General features: G+C 35.7%; 1 protein-coding gene across 1 annotated transcript in view; it reads right to left on the bottom strand.

Annotated features, from left to right (window-relative positions):
• Window positions 1-18,821, bottom strand: part of ZNF462 (zinc finger protein 462) — a 187,119-nt gene that overhangs the window by 159,068 nt on the left and 9,230 nt on the right. The window contains exon 2 of the mRNA XM_019966681.2: window positions 4,629-4,689. The gene's annotated coding sequence lies outside the window, so the exon portion shown is untranslated. The remainder of the gene's footprint in view (window positions 1-4,628; window positions 4,690-18,821) is intronic.

Genomic DNA, 18,821 nt, shown 5'->3' with positions numbered 1-18,821 from the left:
GTCACTAACACGTCTTTCTGATCCCTTACAGAAAAATCAGTATTTTCTCATAAACCCAAATCTAAACACATGTAACTAGTTGACTGGTGTCCATGCCTAGCAAGAAGTGACTGGAAGAAGACAAACACAGATAATTCATGATTCTGAATATCTCTCAAAGGAAGAGAAATTGCAATAACTAATATTAAACTTACCCTACGTGAGTCTTTGCATATATGCCTGTGGATAACAAAGATGTTTCAATACCAGTGTTCTAATTTTTCTTTTTCTTTAAAGTCTTTTCCCCAAATGGTAGAAGTTAAATTTACACTCCTACCAAACTAGGTTCTGTAGTATGGAACATTCGGTGGAATACCCATCAACAATTGAGTATTTGTTTAGCATCTACGATATGGCATACTCAGCTGAATACTAGTGGTACAAAGATGAATAAGAGACAATAAGTCAAAGTCTAAATGCATGATGTTCTCCAGGAACCATTGGCTTTAAAATCCCATTATGTGGACTTACACAGAACTTTAGATTTTTACTCACTCGAAAACAATACAGGACATTGGCCAATAAGGAAACATTAATTTAAACATTTTTGTTCATACTACAGAGTTATTAGGCAGTAATATTCTGTTAAAATTTTGGGATTTTACTTTAAAGCCAATGTCTTGCCTTAACTTATAATTTAACATGAAATTCTAACTAGAGAAGATCTTTTTAGGAAGAAGATGTGTTAGACCATCTATGATTGTATTAACCAAAATTCATAAGAAAAAGACACAGCTGAAAGATTGGCCATTTTTTGAGTGTCCCATCCAGCAGACACACCAGTATTTCCAGATTTCTACCACTCACACTCAAACTGAACCTCAGAGAAGGGATGTAACCTGGTCAGGAACACAGCTTCCTAAAAGTTATCATTCTGATTTCTTTCTTTCTTTTGTTTTGACATGCTTCCATACTACTTGTACTGTTATTTACTTAACATATATTATTTTAAAATAAACTTTAAAAAAATCTTATCTCCATCAAAAATAATAATACTCATGAAATCACAGATCTGGTGGGCTATTTATATATAAAATTTCAATACACATCAAAAGAAATTTATTATTAAAACTAGAATAAAGAAAAAAAGATTTTGGATTAAAAAATTAGTCTGAAAGTATACCTGCCAAACTCTTAATGGTAAGGAATGAGAAAGGTGTAAAAGAAAGTGTTTGAATTACTTTTTGGTGTACAAACAGGAATCATTTTTATAATTTAAAAAATAAGAAGAAGGTTGTATGGTCTAGTGGTCGCTAGTATAACCCCAGAGTAAGCCTTTGCATTATACGTTCTCAGAGGAGTTAAACAGTAGCACAAGGCTTTTCAGTGCAATTTAACAATACATATTTAAAGTCTTAAAATGTTCACACTTTTTGTTCCCTTAATTCCACCTCTTAGAACCTACCCTAAGGAAACAGTCAAAAATGTAGAAAAGATTTATATTAAAAAAAAATGATAGCGTAAAATAAACAATTGAGAGTAACTTGTGATTAAGAGGAATCATAGTCAATAAATCCTCACTATGACATATTAAGCCGCTTACAATTATTTATGAAGATTTTGTAATTAAACAGAAAAATGGCCTCATACTATGTTAAAAGCCTAGATATAAAATTAAGATCACTGAATATTTTTTCATAAGGCATACACTCAGAAATCACCTTGAAAGGATATCAATAGTAAATTGACTTATAAAAATTTTAGAAACTGTAGAACTTTTAAATGATCTCTATAAGTTCTGTAAATATATAAACCATATATACATATACATGTGTATATATACATACACATACATAGTATTGACTGTTTGAACTGAATTGTCAATTATCTGTTCAAGTATTTCAAAACATTTTAAAGTTAAATGGTGGAACCCACTTTCTTGTATCTAGTAATTATTAATGTGTCTTATTAATATTGCTGATAGAACAGTGTCACCGTATCTGGTTTTCACAAAGATAATTTAATTTGCTTTTTACAGGGACAATAGGAATATTTGAATATTATGAGTTCATTTTATATATAAAAGGAAATTTAGGACCAGTGATTAAACTTAAGACCTTCCAACCGTAATAATGTAAAGAAGACTAAAATCCAGTTCTCCCAATTTCTACTCTTATATTTTGAAATCTAGACTTCCATATAATCTCAAAAACATTACCAAATATTATCAAAGGAAATTTTCTACTGACCTATATGAAAAAAGGTTATCTTTATCAGTTTTGTGAATGAAAGCTCTGATGCTCTTTTATACCTAAAAATTAGAATAGATACTGTGTGTGTGTGTATATATATATATATATATATATGTATGTTTATTTACCTTTTCCATTTGTTAAGCATATATATAATTCCCATTTCCTGAAGATATGGAAAAATAGATCCTCTAGTTCACTGTTAGTGGAAATATGAAAAACTTCAATCTTTCTCGATGTATTCAGTTCAGTTCAGTCACTTAGTCGTGTCTGACTCTTTGCAACCCCATGAATCGCAGCACGCCAGGCCTCCCTGTCCATCACCAACTCCCGGAGTTCACTCAAACTCACATCCATTGAGTCCGTGATGCCATCCAGCCATCTCATCCTCTGTCAGCCCCTTCTCCTGCCCCCAATCCCTCCCAGCATCAGAGTCTTTTCCAATGAGTCAACTCTTTGCATGAGATGGCCAAAGTATTGGAATTTCAGCTTCAGCATCAGTCCCTCCAATGAACACCCAGGACTGGTCTCCTTTAGGATGGACTGGTTGGATCTCCTTGCAGTCCAAGGGACTTGCAAGAGTCTTCTCCAACACCACAGTTCAAAAGCACCAATTCTTTGGCACTCAGCTTTTTTCACAGTCCAACTCTCACATCCATACATGACTACTGGAAAAACCATAGCCTTGACTAGACAGACCTTTGTTGGCAAAGTAGTATCTCTGCTTTTGAATATGCTATCTAGGCTGGTCATAACTTTCCTTCCAAGGAGTAAGGGTCTTTTAATTTCATGGCTGCAGTCACCATCGGCAGTGATTTTCAAGCCCCCCAAAATAAAGTCTGACACTGTTTCCACTGTTTCCCCATCTGTTTCCCATGAAGTGATGGGACCAGATGCCATGATCTTAGTTTTCTGAATGTTGAGCTTTAAGCCAACTTTTTCACTCTTCTCTTTCACTTTCATCAAGAGGCTTTTTAGTTCTTCTTCACTTTCTGCCATAAGGGTGGTGTCATCTGCATATCTGTGGTTATTGATAGAGGTCTTTAACCCAGGAATTTAACTTTTAAAAATTGACTTAGGAAAACTCAACTATCGTCAAAATTTTTTGTACAAAGGAGTTAATTATGGCATTAATACCCAACGATAAGTGATGGTTAAAGTATGTTCATCCATGTAACAGGAAGATGTGTTTATTTATTGGCTGTACCCCGAAGCATGTGGGATCTTAGTTCCCTGATCAGGGATCAAACCTGTACCCCCTGCATCAGAAGTGATGAGTCCCAACCACTGGACTGCCAGATAAATCCCTATAGGAAGTTATATATCTATAAATTCTATAAGAAAAATTAAATGATAGTGAAATAGTTACATGATTTTTGATAAGGAGAAAAATAGATTTTGAAACAATATAATAACACTGTCCCATATTTGTAAATATGTGTGTATATCTAGGCATTGAAGAATTATTAGAAATGTGTAATCAAAATGTTAACTAGTTTTTTTCCAGGTGGTGTAATTGTTTCTAGGTGATGTAATTTTTTCTAGGTGATGTAATTATGGGTACATTATATATCATTTTCTGCTGTGGCTTCTTAGGTTTTTAAATATTTGTACAATGAATATCTTTTTCAATTAGAAAGATAAAACTTTAGAACTTCCAAATAAAGTTTGCTAGCTTTACAAGATTTCTCTCCTTCTCTCTCTTTTTTAAAGTATTTATTTATTTGGCTGAGTCAGGTCTTAGTTGCAGCACTTGGGATCTTTAGTTTTCATATGCAAGATCTAATTCCCCAACCAGGGATTGAACCTGAGACCCCTGCACTGGGAGTGCAGAGTCTTAGCTACTGGATCACCAGGGAAGTCCCACAAGATTTCTCTTCTATCGTAAAGATTGACAAAATCAAATATTTGTCTAATTTGTAAATATACATATATATGATTTTATTAATCATTAATTAAAATACACACACCTAGAAATTTTTACACGCATTCATTTAGCTTCCCAAACAGCCTTTACCCACAGTTCCATGCTTCTAGAACAGATTTTGGATAATAACTGTCAGCACCAAGGTAACTTGACCTTGCATCTACCACCCACCACCTGGTGACTGACCCTTGTAGATTTCATAGGCATTGCTGTTTCAGGATAAAACATATCCTGAAACATATTCTCTCCTGTCTACTATGTTGAGGTTTAATTTCCCAGCAAGGGCTAAAAACAGTATTTCACAAAAGTTAGTCATGGATACATGTTCTTTTAAGTGTCTCCAATGCAGAACAAGTTTATTTTTTACTATCTTTCTGATGTTTTTCAAGGTGCAGATTTTAAGTGAGTGTTTATTGATTTAATATTTATACTAAAGACAGATCCAGCTCTAACAATGAACATCTACTCACCAGTTTCCAACTCCTGGTCTTACAAGTGATAACCCTGGGCTCTGTGTGTTAGTTTCCACATCTGTAAAAGAAGTATAATTAAATACTTAAAGAATTGCTATTAGGATTTTTTAAAATTAATTTGCATTGGTGTTGATTTATAATGTTGTAGTTATGAGGATTTTTTTAATGCATGTAAAGAATATGAAGATATGTAACTGCAAGCTAATATGAACTGTGTTCTCAAAGTTTTAATGTGAGATGGCATAGGTGAAGAGCCTTAAATTTGGAGTCAAGAGTTAGGTATCTAGTCCAGGAAATCAAAAACAGAATATGCACACATAATGAAAGAAATTCATTACTATGTAAACAAATCTTAAAAATCAACAGCGGTCATTTGAAATAAAAAACTAAGTATGGTTAATTGTATCTAAGTTCCTCTCTTACCATTTATTTCTCTTCATTAGTTTACTTTGTCATTTGCTAAAGCTCAGCCACCAGACGTGGCAGTAGAGCCACAGGTTTTTTGAAAGTGGAAAAGAAAAATCTTAAAATCAAGAAAAATATTTTTGTATTGATATCTCAAATCCAAGAAATGGTTGTGTATGCTCAGAAAAGTCCACACAATGTAGGAATTGTTATAATAAATGTAAATAAGTAAACTATAGCAGATGGGGAGCATTTTCTTTCACTTAATTTTTCTGTGAGTTGTATAGACATCACCATCGTTCATTAGTCTGGCTTCTGGATCAGCACTGTTCTATGGGAGCACATTGAAAACTACTGATCTATTGCAGATGAGAAAATGGTCTCAAGGAAAAGTGATTTGCCCATGATTACAGACCAAGTTATTAAAGATCCAGACCTACCCAGATCCTCTTTATGGCAATTTCCATCACATCTAATTTGTCTCTTCTAGCAAAAGAGACTTCCTTGAGCTGGTATTGAACTTTTCCAACCCTCCTTCCCACCCTCCTGCTTCTCTCTCTTCCTTTCTAAGGTTTCCCAGACATGAGAAACTGTACTTTACATAACCAGCAGTAATTAACAGCTTAGTCAACCAATAAATAATTTAATGCTTTCTCTAAATTATTTTGATGACTTTCAATTCATTTCATCCTTTTTTTCTAACCTCACAGGATTAGCAGAACAGCTAATTGTGTTCTCCATAGATCCACATCTGCTGTTCCTTGGGGATGTTTAGGGATTTCCCTTCACCTTTTTCTTTTCATCTTTCACTCTAAAAGGGTTCTTATAGGCTTCTGACCAAGAGGAGAAAAAAAAAAAAAAAAAAAAGACAAAGGCGGTGTAAGGTTTTTCACTGGGACAATTATAATTCTGCTTTTATTTCTCATAGAGATATAAATGTAGAAAGATAGCACTGTTCTGCTTATCGGGGATCATGTGAAAGAAGAAAAGTTGATTGTTCTAGCCGTTTTGTGCTCACTCGATATCACGCAGCATTCACAAAGGAATTATTTCTACCACTGGAAAAGGAGATCGGCCGGTGGTCTCATTTGACTTACAACAGTGCCCTGAATTTGAAATTAGTATGGACTTTTTAAATGTCATGAATCTGGAATTATAGTATCAACTTGGTTGTCAGATTAATTCTGTGGATACTAGAGCTGAATGGTAAAGCATATAACATGGAAGAAGAAAAGCAACAGTGATTGTTATTTCAGCTTCATTTGACCACAGTGAAGATCTAGTGGATGCTCCTGTCCCATCCACTGAGATGACTAGAGAATCCAAGACATCTCAGGTGAGCTGTCACCTGAACAACTCAGAAACATAAGCCCTCACACAGCAAAGGGACATGGTATTTGTGAGAAGACACACAGATTTTGCCCAAAGCTGGGAAAAGCCCCAATGCACTAGATCAGAAATAGGAATCTTACACATCTCTAAATGATCTCACAAAGTATTTCCCACATACATTTAAAAAATCTATTCTTCAAAAAAAAAAAAAAAATCTATTCTTCACAACAATTCATGACATGAAAATTATTTCTTCTATTTTCTGTTTGGAGAAACCAAGGCTCCAATCAGTCCAGTGACTTTGCCCAAGGTCATTCAACGAACACTTGGACTTGAACTTAGGACTTCTGATTCCAGATAGCATCATCTTTCCACACTGTCAAGTGTTAAACTCCCAACATGACATAGTAATATGTTTTTTCTATCTATTTATAGATGTATTTCCTGATTATAAAAGTAACGTATATTTTAGCAAATGTAGGAAACAGAGAAAAAATTTTGAAATCTTGTTTTGTTTCTTTATATTTCTCCTGTTGCAGTTTGATAGTTTCTGTTCTTGCTTTTTTTTTTAATGTGTATTTTTTTTTTGTTTATGTATATTTTGTGTGTGTATCTTTCATTGACTTGTGATGTTCACTTTATAGATTAAGAATGTTAATTTGTTCTAATACGTAGTAAAATATTTTTCTTAGTTTTTATTTACTTTTAACTTTAATAATGCTTTTAGATACCTAAAAGTTTAAAAATGTGTGTTTACATTTATTGATCACTTTCTTTATAGTGTCTCTTGTTGGTATAGTATAAGAAAGGCTTTCACTCCCCGTAATAGGACAACAATTCTTTTACATGATTTGTTGTGTTTTCACTAATTCCAAGATTTTTATTTTCCCATTTAATTCTACAATTGATATAGAATTTAATTTTTAAAATGTGATATGAGGTAGATATTAAATGTAATTGTTTTCCAAATCATTAACTAAATTGTCTCAGAATTATTTCAAAAAACATTCTTTCTTTACCCAATTAATTGGAAGGTCACCTTTGTTGCACACTATAATTTTGTATGTAGTGACATTTTAGATTATCCATCTGTTTCCATTTATCCATCTACTTTAGGAGATGTTGTTGGCAATTTGATCTCTGGTTCTGCCTTTTCTAAAAAAAGCAAGAGAGTTCCAGAAAAACATCTATTTATGCTTTATTGACTATGCCAAAGCCTTTGACTGTGTGGATCACAATAAACTGTGGAAAATTCTTCAAGAGATGGGAATACCAGACCACCTGACCTGCCTCTTGAGAAGCCTGTATGCAGGTCAGGAAGCAACAGTTAGAACTGGACATGGAACAACAGACTGGTTCCAATAGGAAATGGAGTATGTCAAGGCTGTATATTGTCACCCTGCTTATTTAACTTATATGCAGAGCACATTATGAGAAATGCTTGGCTGGAAGAAGCACAAGCTGGAATCAAGATTGCTGGGAGAAATATCAATAACCTCAGATATGCAGATGACATGACCCTTATGACAGAAAGTGAAGAAGAACTAAAGAGCCTCTTGATGAAAGTGAAAGAGGAGAGTGAAAACATTGGCTTAAAGCTCAACATTCAGAAAACTAAGATCATGGCATCTGGTCCCATCACTTTATGGCAAATAGATGGGGAAACAGTGGAAACAGTGTCAGATTTTATTTTTCTGGGCTCCAAAATCACTACAGATGGTGACTGCAGCCATGAAATTAAAAGACACTTACTCCTTGGAAGGAAAGTTATGACCAACCTAGATAGCATATTCAAAAGCAGAGACATTACTTTGCCAACAAAGGTCCATCTAGTCAAGGCTATGGCTTTTCCAGTGGTCATGTATGGATGTGAGAGTGGAACTGTGAAGAAAGCTGAGCGCCTAAGAATTGATGCTTTTGAACTGTGGTGTTGGAGAAGACTGGAGAAGGCAATGGCACCCCACTCCAGTAGTCTTGCCTGGAAAATCCCATGGATGGAGGAGCCTGGAAGGCTGTAGTCCATGGGGTCGCTAAGAGTTGAACACGACTGAACGACTTCACTTTTACTTTTCACTTTCATGCATTGGAGAAGGAAATGGCAACCCACTCCAGTGTTCTTGCCTGGAGAATCCCAGGGACGGGGCAGCCTGGTGGGCTGCCATCTATGGGGTTGCACAGAACTGAAGTGACTTAGCGGTAGCAGTTGGAGAAGACTCTTGAGAGTCCCTTGGACTGCAAGGAGATCCAACCAGTCCATTCTAGAGGAGATCAGTCCTGGGATTTCTTTGGAAGGACTGATGTTTAAGCTGAGACTACAATACTCTGGCCACCTGATGTGAAGAGCTGACTCATTGGAAAAGACCCTGATGCTGGGAAAGATTGAGGGCAGGAGGAGAAGGGGACGACAGAGGATGAGATGGTTGGATGGCATCACCAACTCGATGGACATGGATTTGGGTGGACTCCAGGAGGTGGTGATGGACAGGGAGGCCTGGCATGCTCTGATTCAACTGAGTGACTGAACTGAACTTAGAAGATGTGTGTCAGTTTTATTCTTGGCTTTAATTTACTCTTTTATTATCAGATTTATCCCTTTAAACTGAAAATGATCACAGTATTCTTTAGATATTATTAATTCTTTGAGCAAAATTTACCTCTGTATAACTCAGTCTGAATTCCCTCAAGAAGAACATAGGTTATTGTTTAGCTCATGCCCCTAAATGGTGGCTTTATCATTTCACAAAATTATAGGCACATTAGTGGATTAAAAATTCATTCAAACTTTACATGAGTTTTTTTTTTTTTTCTTTTTTTTGGCCATGTCCCAAAGGATGTGGAATCTTAGTTTCCCAAACAGGGATTGAACCTGTGCTTGTTGCAGTTAAAAATCACAGAGCCCACCTACTGGACCACCAGAGAATTCTAAGCTTTTTTCTTAATATAGTTAGGTTCAGGTCTCTGAATCTAATGCCTTACACTGCCCTTCACTGTTCAACTTTATTTCATCTCAATACTAAGTCAATTAAAGTAATAGAGAATCAAAATTCATAAAGGAAAAAGGAATAAGAAAATTCAATCAATGCAGTAAAAGAAAAAAGATGTAAACAAGAAGAAAGTAAAAGAGAAAACACAAATACAATGTCAGAATAAGAATAAGATGTCAGAAATAAAACTGTTTGGTTAATATGCTCATGTTAATTTTCAGAATAAATCTTAATGGATGAAATTTCTCTATTAAGATATCAGATCAAATCAGATCAGATCAGTCGCTCAGTTGTGTCTGACTCTTTGCGACCCCATGAATCGCAGCACGCCAGGCCTCCCTGACCATCACCAACTCCCGGAGTTCACTCAGACTCACGTCCATCGAGTCACTGATGCCATCCAGCCATCTCATCCTCTGTCATCCCCTTCTCCTCCTGCCCCTAATCCCTCCCAGCATCAGAGTCTTTTCCAATGAGTCAACTCTTCACGTGAGGTGGCCAAAGTACTGGAGTTTTAGCTTCAGCATCATTCCTTCCAAAGAAATCCCAGGGCTGATCTCCTTCAGAATGGACTGGTTGGATCTCCTTGCAGTCCAAGGGACTCTCAAGAGTCTTCTCCAACACCACAGTTCAAAAGCATCAATTCTTCGGCGCTCAGCCTTCTTCACAGTCCAACTCTCACATCCATACATGACCACAGGAAAAACCATAGCCTTCACTAGACGAACCTTTGTTGGTAAAGTAATGTCTCTGCTTTTGAATATGCTATCTAGGTTGGTCATAACTTTCCTTCCAAGGAGTAAGCGTCTTTAATTTCATGGCTGCAGTCACCATCTGTAGTGATTTTGGAGCCCAGAAAAATAAAGTCTGACACTGTTTCCACTGTTTCCCCATCTATTTCCCATGAAGTGGTGGGACCGGATGCCATTAAGATATAGAAACTCTCATACCAATAAATCAAAGTAGCCATGAACTTTAATCAAATTTATTAAATGGGTTGTATAATTCTTCTATATCCTTTTTGAAATCTGAAGTTCACAGAATCTGTCAGTTTTTAGATGTTAAACAACATGATAGTTCTAGAAATAGAAATGGTTACAGCTATTTAAATAGGTCATAAATAAAAGTAAATGACCAGAAATTTTTGAAGATAAAAGGTAAAGTAAAGTAAAAGTAAAGTGAAGTCGCTCAGTAATGTCCAACTCTTTGTGACCCCATGGACTGTAGCCTACCAGGCTCTGAGAAGCCACTCAGTCCATGGAATTTCCCAGGCAAGAGTACTGGAGTGTGTTGCCAGTTCCTTCTCCAGGGGATCTTCCTAACCCAGGGATTGAACCTGGGTCTCCCGCACTGCAGGCAGACGCTTTACCGTCTGAGCCACAATTAATGCAGTAAAAGAAAAAAGATGTAAACAAACAAGAAGAAATTAAAAGAGAAAACACAAATACAATGTCAGAATAAGAATAAGATGTCAGAAATAAAACTGTTTGGTTAATATACTCATGTCAATTTTTAGAATAAATCTTAATGGATGAAATTACTCTATTAAGATATAGAAACTCTCGTACCAATAAATCAAAGTAGCCATGAACTTTAATCAAATTTATTAAATGGGTTATATAATTCTTCTATATCCTTTTTGAAATTTGAAGTTCACAGAATCTGTCAGTTTTTAGATATTAAACAACATGATAGTCCTAGAAATAGAAAGGGTAAACAGCTATTTAAATAGGTCATAAATGAAATGACCAGAAATTTTTGAAGATAAAAGATAGTAATCAGAAATCAGGTAAGTATCACCATAAAGAAAGCAGGAGAAAATATGATAACAGACAAAATAAAATTCAAGACCAAAAACATCAGAATAAAAAAACATTTTATTTGATAAAAGGAATAATTAACATTTTTGTATCTAATAATATAACTTTAAAATATATGCAGTCTGTTATATCCACCAAAAAGTTTACAAAACTATAACAATAATTGTAGATCTTTGACATGCCTCAACAAGTGGCCCCCAAATATGAAAGGATATAGAAGAAATGAGTAACAAAATCATTAAAATTCATCATAGATATATGTATGGAACAATGTGCCTGATACTCTTTTTCTAATACTCATGGAACATTTACAAAAATTGGCTATTCGTTCAGCCACAAAAATAAAAGCTCTAAAAACTCAATAAATATTGAAATCAGGAATTGCTTGGTTTCCCAGTGGTTAGGACTCTACACTTCCACGGCCAGAGGCCTGGGTTCCATCCTTGGTTGGGGAACTAATATCTCACAAACTGGTGTAGCCAAAAAAAACTATTGCAGGCAGAACACATATATCAGAGTGCAATAAAACTATAAACAACTGCCAAAGGATGGACACATCACCAAACACAAACTATATAGTAGGAAACTTCATAATAACCTTTAGTCAAAGAGAAAACCAAACTGAAACATAAACCATTTAAATATGAACAATAGAGAGAATACTAAATATTGAGGCTTATGTGATACTACCCGCTGCTGCTGCTAAGTCACTTCAGTCATGCTGGACTCTGTGTGACCCCATAGACAGCAGCCCACCAGGCTGCCCCGTCCCTGGGATTCTCCAGGCAAGAACACTGGAGTGGGTTGCCATTTCCTTCTCCAATGCATGAAAGTGAAAAGTGAAAGTGCAGTCGCTCAATCGTATCCGACCCTCAGGGACCCCATGGACTGCAGCTTATCAGGCTCCTCCGTCCATGAGATTTTCCAGGCAAGAGTACTGGAGTGGGGTGCTATTGCCTTCTCCTGCTGCTGCTAAGTCGCTTCAGTCGTGTCCGACTCTGTGCGACCCCATAGACGGCAGCCCACCAGGCTCCCCCGTCCCTGGGATTCTCCAGGCAAGAACACTGGAGTGGGTTGCCATTTCCTTCTCCAATGCATGAAAATGAAAAGTGAAAGTGAAGTCGCTCAGTCGTGTCCGACTCTTAGCCACCCCATGGACTGCAGCCCACCAGGCTCCTCCATCCATGGGATTTTCCAGGCAAGAGTACTGGAGTGGGGTGCCATTGCCTTCTCTACCACACCAGAAGGTACTAGGTAAATTCTAGTATACATTATAGAAACTGATAATTCCTCTTTATAAATATATGCATGTATTTATGTATTTATTTTTAAACTCTTATTGTAAAGTAATAGATATTCACAGAAATTTTTTTTTTAATACAGAGACTTTTAAATAGAAGCCCTATGCTATTGAAACAGTTTATGCTCATTCTTTATGTTGTTATTCTGTCATCCCACCATCCAACAAAGAAAACCAAATACATCAAACTTTATAAGAATGTGACCTGTAAATATAGATACAAAAGTCACTATGAAATATTTTATGTAAAAATCCAACAGTGTATGAATGAAAATAAATAAGGTTATCCCCAGAAAGCAAGGATGTTCAAAACCAGGATATCTATAGTTCATGACATTAACTGTACACAGTAGAATTACTATGTGATAAACATAGTAACATGATAGATATCAAACAAGTCGTTGATAAAATTTAATGCCTATTTCTGATTTTAAAAAAATTGAATTTTTAGTGCCCCATGACTTGAAGTATATTTTTAAAAATTATTATCAGGATATTTTTCAAAAATAATAGTAATATCTTATTACTGAAGTATGAGAAGCATTCCCATTAAGGTCAGGAACTGAAAAGGAAAATATCTATTATCCATAGACACAACTCAACATTTCAGTAAAGTCTCAACCTTCGAAATAATTCAAGAAATGTAAGAATAAGTATCATAAATATTGGGGCCAAACTGCCATTATTTGCAAAAGCAAATTAGAAACTCTCAAACAAACCTCTTAAAAATGAATAGAACTCAGAATTTTGTAAGAACACTGAAGACAAGGGAAACACAAAAATCAATAATTTCCCCATGTTCCAGTAATATTTAAATAGGTTTGGTTGCATTCAGCTTCAGTTAGAGGATGCTGAATTACTTGAGGTTTAACCTTTGCTTACGAAAGAGTCAGACATGACTTAGCAACTACACAACCACTAGAACTGAAAAGGGAATGTGGAAGAAGGCGGTTGACTGGTATGTTCGGTGGCCCCGTAGCGTCTTCAAGAGCCTAGGCAGTTTGCATCTTTCTGCCCATCATCTCAAGTTGTTGCCTTTCTTCTTCGTGTTTGTGGCCTCGTGGTCACGTTATGGCTATCCCAGTCAGGTGTCATGCCTACTCATTGGCAGTGAGAGTAGGAAGACAAGAGGGCAGAAGCAAAGGGGTTTTACTTTGGTCAAGGAGGAATAAGTATCATAATTTGCATAATGCTAGGTAATATGGCCAGCCTTGGTAGCAAGTATGCCAGGAAATGTGAGCAAGTAGCAGAAGTCACAATCATTTAGATTGCCATGACTGGCTTAGACCAAAGATGGATGATTCATCCTCTGGGAATGGGTCCATTACTGACCTCAAATAAAATTAGGATTTTGTTAGCAACGGACAAGGAATCAGAGAACTACTTGGTAGATGACTCCCACAGAATGTCACTATGCTGCTGCTAAGTCGCTTCAGTTGTGTCTGACTCTGTGCGACCCCATAGACGGCAGCCCACCAGGCTCCCCCGTCCCTGGGAGTCTCCAGGCAAGAACACTGGAGTGGGTTGCCATTTCCTTCTCCAAGTAGAAAATATGATAAGAATAGACGATCCCAACCACTTGTATGAAAATCATAACGGGACAGATTGGGAAATTAGGATTAGCAAATGAAAACTATTATATATAGAATGGATAAACGACAAGGTCCTACTGTATAGCATGGGGGAAAATATTCAATATCCTGTGATAAATCATAATAAAAAAGAGTATGAAAAAAGAACATATATATATAGGTATAACTGAATCACTTTGCTATATAGTAGAAATTAACACAACATTATAAAACAACAATATTTCAATAAAGTTTTAAAATTCATAACATTTCTAAAATAAATAAGCAATGAAATATGTAAAACCTGTGTGATGATATAAAGAAATTTTACTGAAATACTTTATAAGACTTGGAAAACATGGAGACACATCACGCTCTCATATGAAAATCCTTAATATGGTAAAATTTTATTCTCTATATAATAATCTACAAATTAGTAGTGGTCCAAATCAAAATGACCTTTTCTTTTTTAATTGGATAACTGATTCTAAAGTTTATTTATAAGGGGAAAATTTAAAAAAATAAGGATGGTATGAAGCCGAACTCCTCATCATATATCAAAACAATTACACAGATACAGTGACGAATACAGTGTGGTACTGGCACAAGAATAGAATATAAGTGGCAAAGTAAGAATGGAGCACAGCGAAGAATACAAACTCAAAACCACCTATGTACACACGAAGATTAGTGGATAATGAATTTACTATTTCAAGTCAGTTGGAAATAACTGATTATTTTAGATTTAATTTTGGAAAAATGTCTCCACTTGGGAAGAAATAATTATATTCCTTTCTCACACCATGTACAAAAATAAATTCCAGATGGATTAAAATTATAAGGACAGAAAAACAAAACTGTAGCATACTGAAGTCATTGAGAAATATGTTTATAATGTTGGGTGTGAAAAGATGTTCTAAAATGACCTAGATTGACCAGTTAATCTACATAATAAATTTTATAGGTGAAGAAAGTTAAAAGCCAGATGATAGACCTGGAGAAGACATTTACCACATATATAACAGAGGGTAAATATTATTATTCTTATTCAATAAGAAAAAGACAGTCTACAATTTCTAATTGAATATAGGGGATCATCAAGCCCAGGAGGCCTTCAAAAAGGGCAAAATATGTATTAGGAAGAAATCTTGTCTCTAATAATTGTGGAAGTGAAAGTTATAATAATGGTAAAATATGATGATAAAATAATATAAATAAAATAATGTAATAAAATATGAAATAATATAAAGTGAATGAAATCATTCATCAGATCATCAATATTTTTTGAAAATTGATACTATTTAGTGTTGATGTGGAAATACAAGGTTTAGGTTTGTCAAAATCAAAAATATTCAGGACTTCCCTGATGGTCTGGTAGTCGGGACTCCACGGGGGTATGATCTTTGGTTAGGGAACTAGAATCACGCTTGTTCCATGGCTAAAAAACAAGTTAAAAAATACTTTTAAAAATTTAAAATATTCATTGCTTTCTGAGCCCAAAACTATACTTCTAAGGATCCAACTTATAGAAATATTTACATTTGTGCACAAAATTATTTATTGTAGTATTATTTCTAATAGAAGAAAATCTGAAGCTACTTAAATATCCAACAATAGTAGAACTATTTAATAAATTATAGCATGTAAATTTATGCTATTAACAAATTTTTATGTTTCCATTACAATTTAGATGGATCTATTTGTATTGACATGGCAAGATCTTCAAGATATACCATGAAATGAAAAAAATTACCATATATATTTTTTAAACTACATTTTAATATTATATTATAATATATTTATTATTATATATAATTATCAATATAATAATTATATATAATATACTGTATTTATTATAAATTTAATATTATATTTCTTACAAATTTTATGTTTATATATTATATCATGTAAGTATTCAAATGCATTCAATAGTATCTAATAGGATGCCTTCACAAATGATTTCTTAAGATTGGAGGATATTAATATTAATATAATGCATGGGGTTGGGGAAAATTATCTATAAGGGGGCTTTAATATTGTAGTCTGTGCATTTCTAACTGCTCCAATTTTTCAAAATAAGCATGTATCATGTTGCCTTTGCAATTAAAAATATTTAAAAAGGGACAGCTAATTATTTGGATTAAACAGACAGCGGTTCAAATCCCATATTTATCACCTCATAGTCGTGTGACTTGAATATTTTTAAGTTCTCGGAGACTCACCTTCTTTATCTACAAAGTAGGTAAAATAATATTTCTGTCATAACTGCATGAACAGATTAAATGAGACTACATATGAAAAACAACTGGTTCATGGTGGGTGCTCAACAAGTACGTGTTTGGTTTCTTAAATGGCTGAGGTTAGAGTTATGGGCTTCTGTCTATGGGGTCGCACAGAGTCGGACACGACTGAAGCGACTTAGCAGCAGCAGCAGCAGCATGCTATGCTATGCTAAGTCACTTCAGTCATGTCCGACTCTGTGCGACCCCAGAGACGGCAGCACACCAGGCTCCCCCGTCCCTGGGATTCTCCAGGCAAGAACACTGGAGTGGGTTGCCATTTCCTTCTCCAAAGCATGAAAGTGAAAAGAGAAAGTGAAGTCGCTCAGTCGTGTCCAACTCCTAGCGACCCCATGGACTGCATCCCACCAGGCTCCTCCATCCATGGGATTTTCCAGGCAAGTGTACTGGAGTGGGGTGCCATTGCCTTCTCTGGAGGTTAGAGTTAAGTCATTGGAAAAGACCCTGATGCTGAGAAAGATTGAAGGCAGGAGGAGAAGGGAATGACAGAGGATGAGATGGTTGGATGAAGATGAACAAGAGATAGCTTTTTCTATTGAGGAGCTTGAGGTTAGCTTTAATTTAGTGCTTTAAGTTTAGTGAGATGAGTGCAATTCTAGAGACATTTGTAAAATGCTAAGGATATAATAAAGAATAGTAGGATTTCCCTGGCAGTTCAGTTGCTAAGACTCTGCGCTCCCAATGCAGGGGGCCCAGGATCGATCCTTGGTCAGAGAACTAGATCCCATATGCCACAGCTGAGAGTTCACATGCTGCAACTCAAAGTCCCACATCCTGAGTGCTGTAACTAAGACCTGGCAAAGCTAAAAAAATAAATATTAAAAGAAGAAGAATCGTGCTGAGAAATCACAGAACTAGAGAATCTCTGAATTGAGCAAGACCAAGACATTATTTATTCAACTTTCCATCCAATGCAAGAATCCCTTCCACGACATTCTTGGAAGACTGTAAAATAGTTTCTGCCAACATAATAATTATGATTTATTAAATGTTTACTACTGTTGCTGACACTGCCTGACTTTTCACATAGATTTTCTCAACTTAAGCATCACAACAAAACCGAAAACTAGTTACCACTATTCATGATTTATGGGTAGAAACCAAGACTCTGAGAGGTTAAGTAATTTTCTGAGGTCACACAGCTAATTCACAGGGCTAAAATTCAAACTCACGTCAGCCTCATCCCAGAGCCTGTGTTCTTAATCTGAACTCACCTTTCTGATGATATGAAACTCAATATATTGAAAGACTGTTGCTTCATGTCTTGCACAGGTGTTTCCTATACAGCGCAGGCATCTGCCTTTTTGGAGCGTCAGTTCCATACCTCAGTGAGCATCAGAAAACACCTCCAATGTAACTGGACTTACCACGAATACAACAATATTGAGGACATGGTTTCCACCCTCAAATAGTTTATACTCTTGCTTTTTCTCCTTGGAGGTGTGCAGAATGTCACCTGCTTTTCTACCAGAGAGTTCTCAATAGTCTGGAAAAAAAAAAAATCCATCCTCCGCCCCTTTCAAAAAACCCTCTACCTCTGGCTGAAATTTTTGTTGTTTCGCATTGGCTAGCCTCAGTTCTTTCATCTGGTGCTATATTTCCAGAGCTCCACAGTCTCAGTTTTCTTTTTCCAGATGTGTACCTGATGCTGTCCTTAAGAGACAGGGTTTTGAACTAAAACAAGAAGTTAATGCTATAGTAGTACAGGGGAGGTTTGACTGACTTTCATTTAAATGTCAACTTCCATTAATATTTGCACGAGTGGCTCTAGCTTTTGATTACAGTCATGTTATTTACTTATATTAAGTCAACATAATACCACTCAGAGCCCCCTCTTTTTTTTTTTTCAGTTCTCCCACCAGGGATCGATCCCATATCCCCTGCATTTGAAGCCCAGTGTCCTAACCACTGGACCACCGGGGAGTCCTACCTCACTTTTTTTTTTTTTAAACAAATATTAGTCTGTTTCATATATCTTGATTTTCTCTTCCATTTTACTTGGGAGACCAAGTTCTTAATTCTTAAATTGAGACTATATTATTATTTTTATTAAATACAATCTTTTAAATTGGCTTAGCATTTCAGACTGCCTAACGTTTTTTTAGTCTTGATATTGTTTCCCATTTTATTAAGTATCTCTCCCAGCTTTACAGAATCCTCAATCCACAAAGCCCAATGTTTTTGTGGCTCTTCAAAAGACCAAGGCAAAGGAGGAGTTTTGAACTGTGCTATTAATGACCTCTTCCACATTGGAATAGATTCATTAATCAATCCTCCTTTATTATTATTGTTCAATCAGAGATGCAGTCACGTAGCTAAGTTAGTATCTGACCTACTTAGTATGAGAAACAGATGGTTATATATGTTCAGATAGCATACAGACATGCCCGGTATAGGCTCCTGTGTCTAGGAAAGGTCCATACAGGTAAGACATAGTGACATGACGTTGAACAGATAAAGGCAAAACAAGCTTTTGTT

Source organism: Bos indicus, chromosome 8 (assembly GCF_029378745.1).
Source record: "Bos indicus isolate NIAB-ARS_2022 breed Sahiwal x Tharparkar chromosome 8, NIAB-ARS_B.indTharparkar_mat_pri_1.0, whole genome shotgun sequence".
Taxonomy (NCBI): domain Eukaryota; kingdom Metazoa; phylum Chordata; class Mammalia; order Artiodactyla; family Bovidae; genus Bos; species Bos indicus.
The sequence above is the reverse complement of the archived record's forward strand: the minus strand, read 5'-3'. Positions and strand labels throughout refer to the sequence as shown.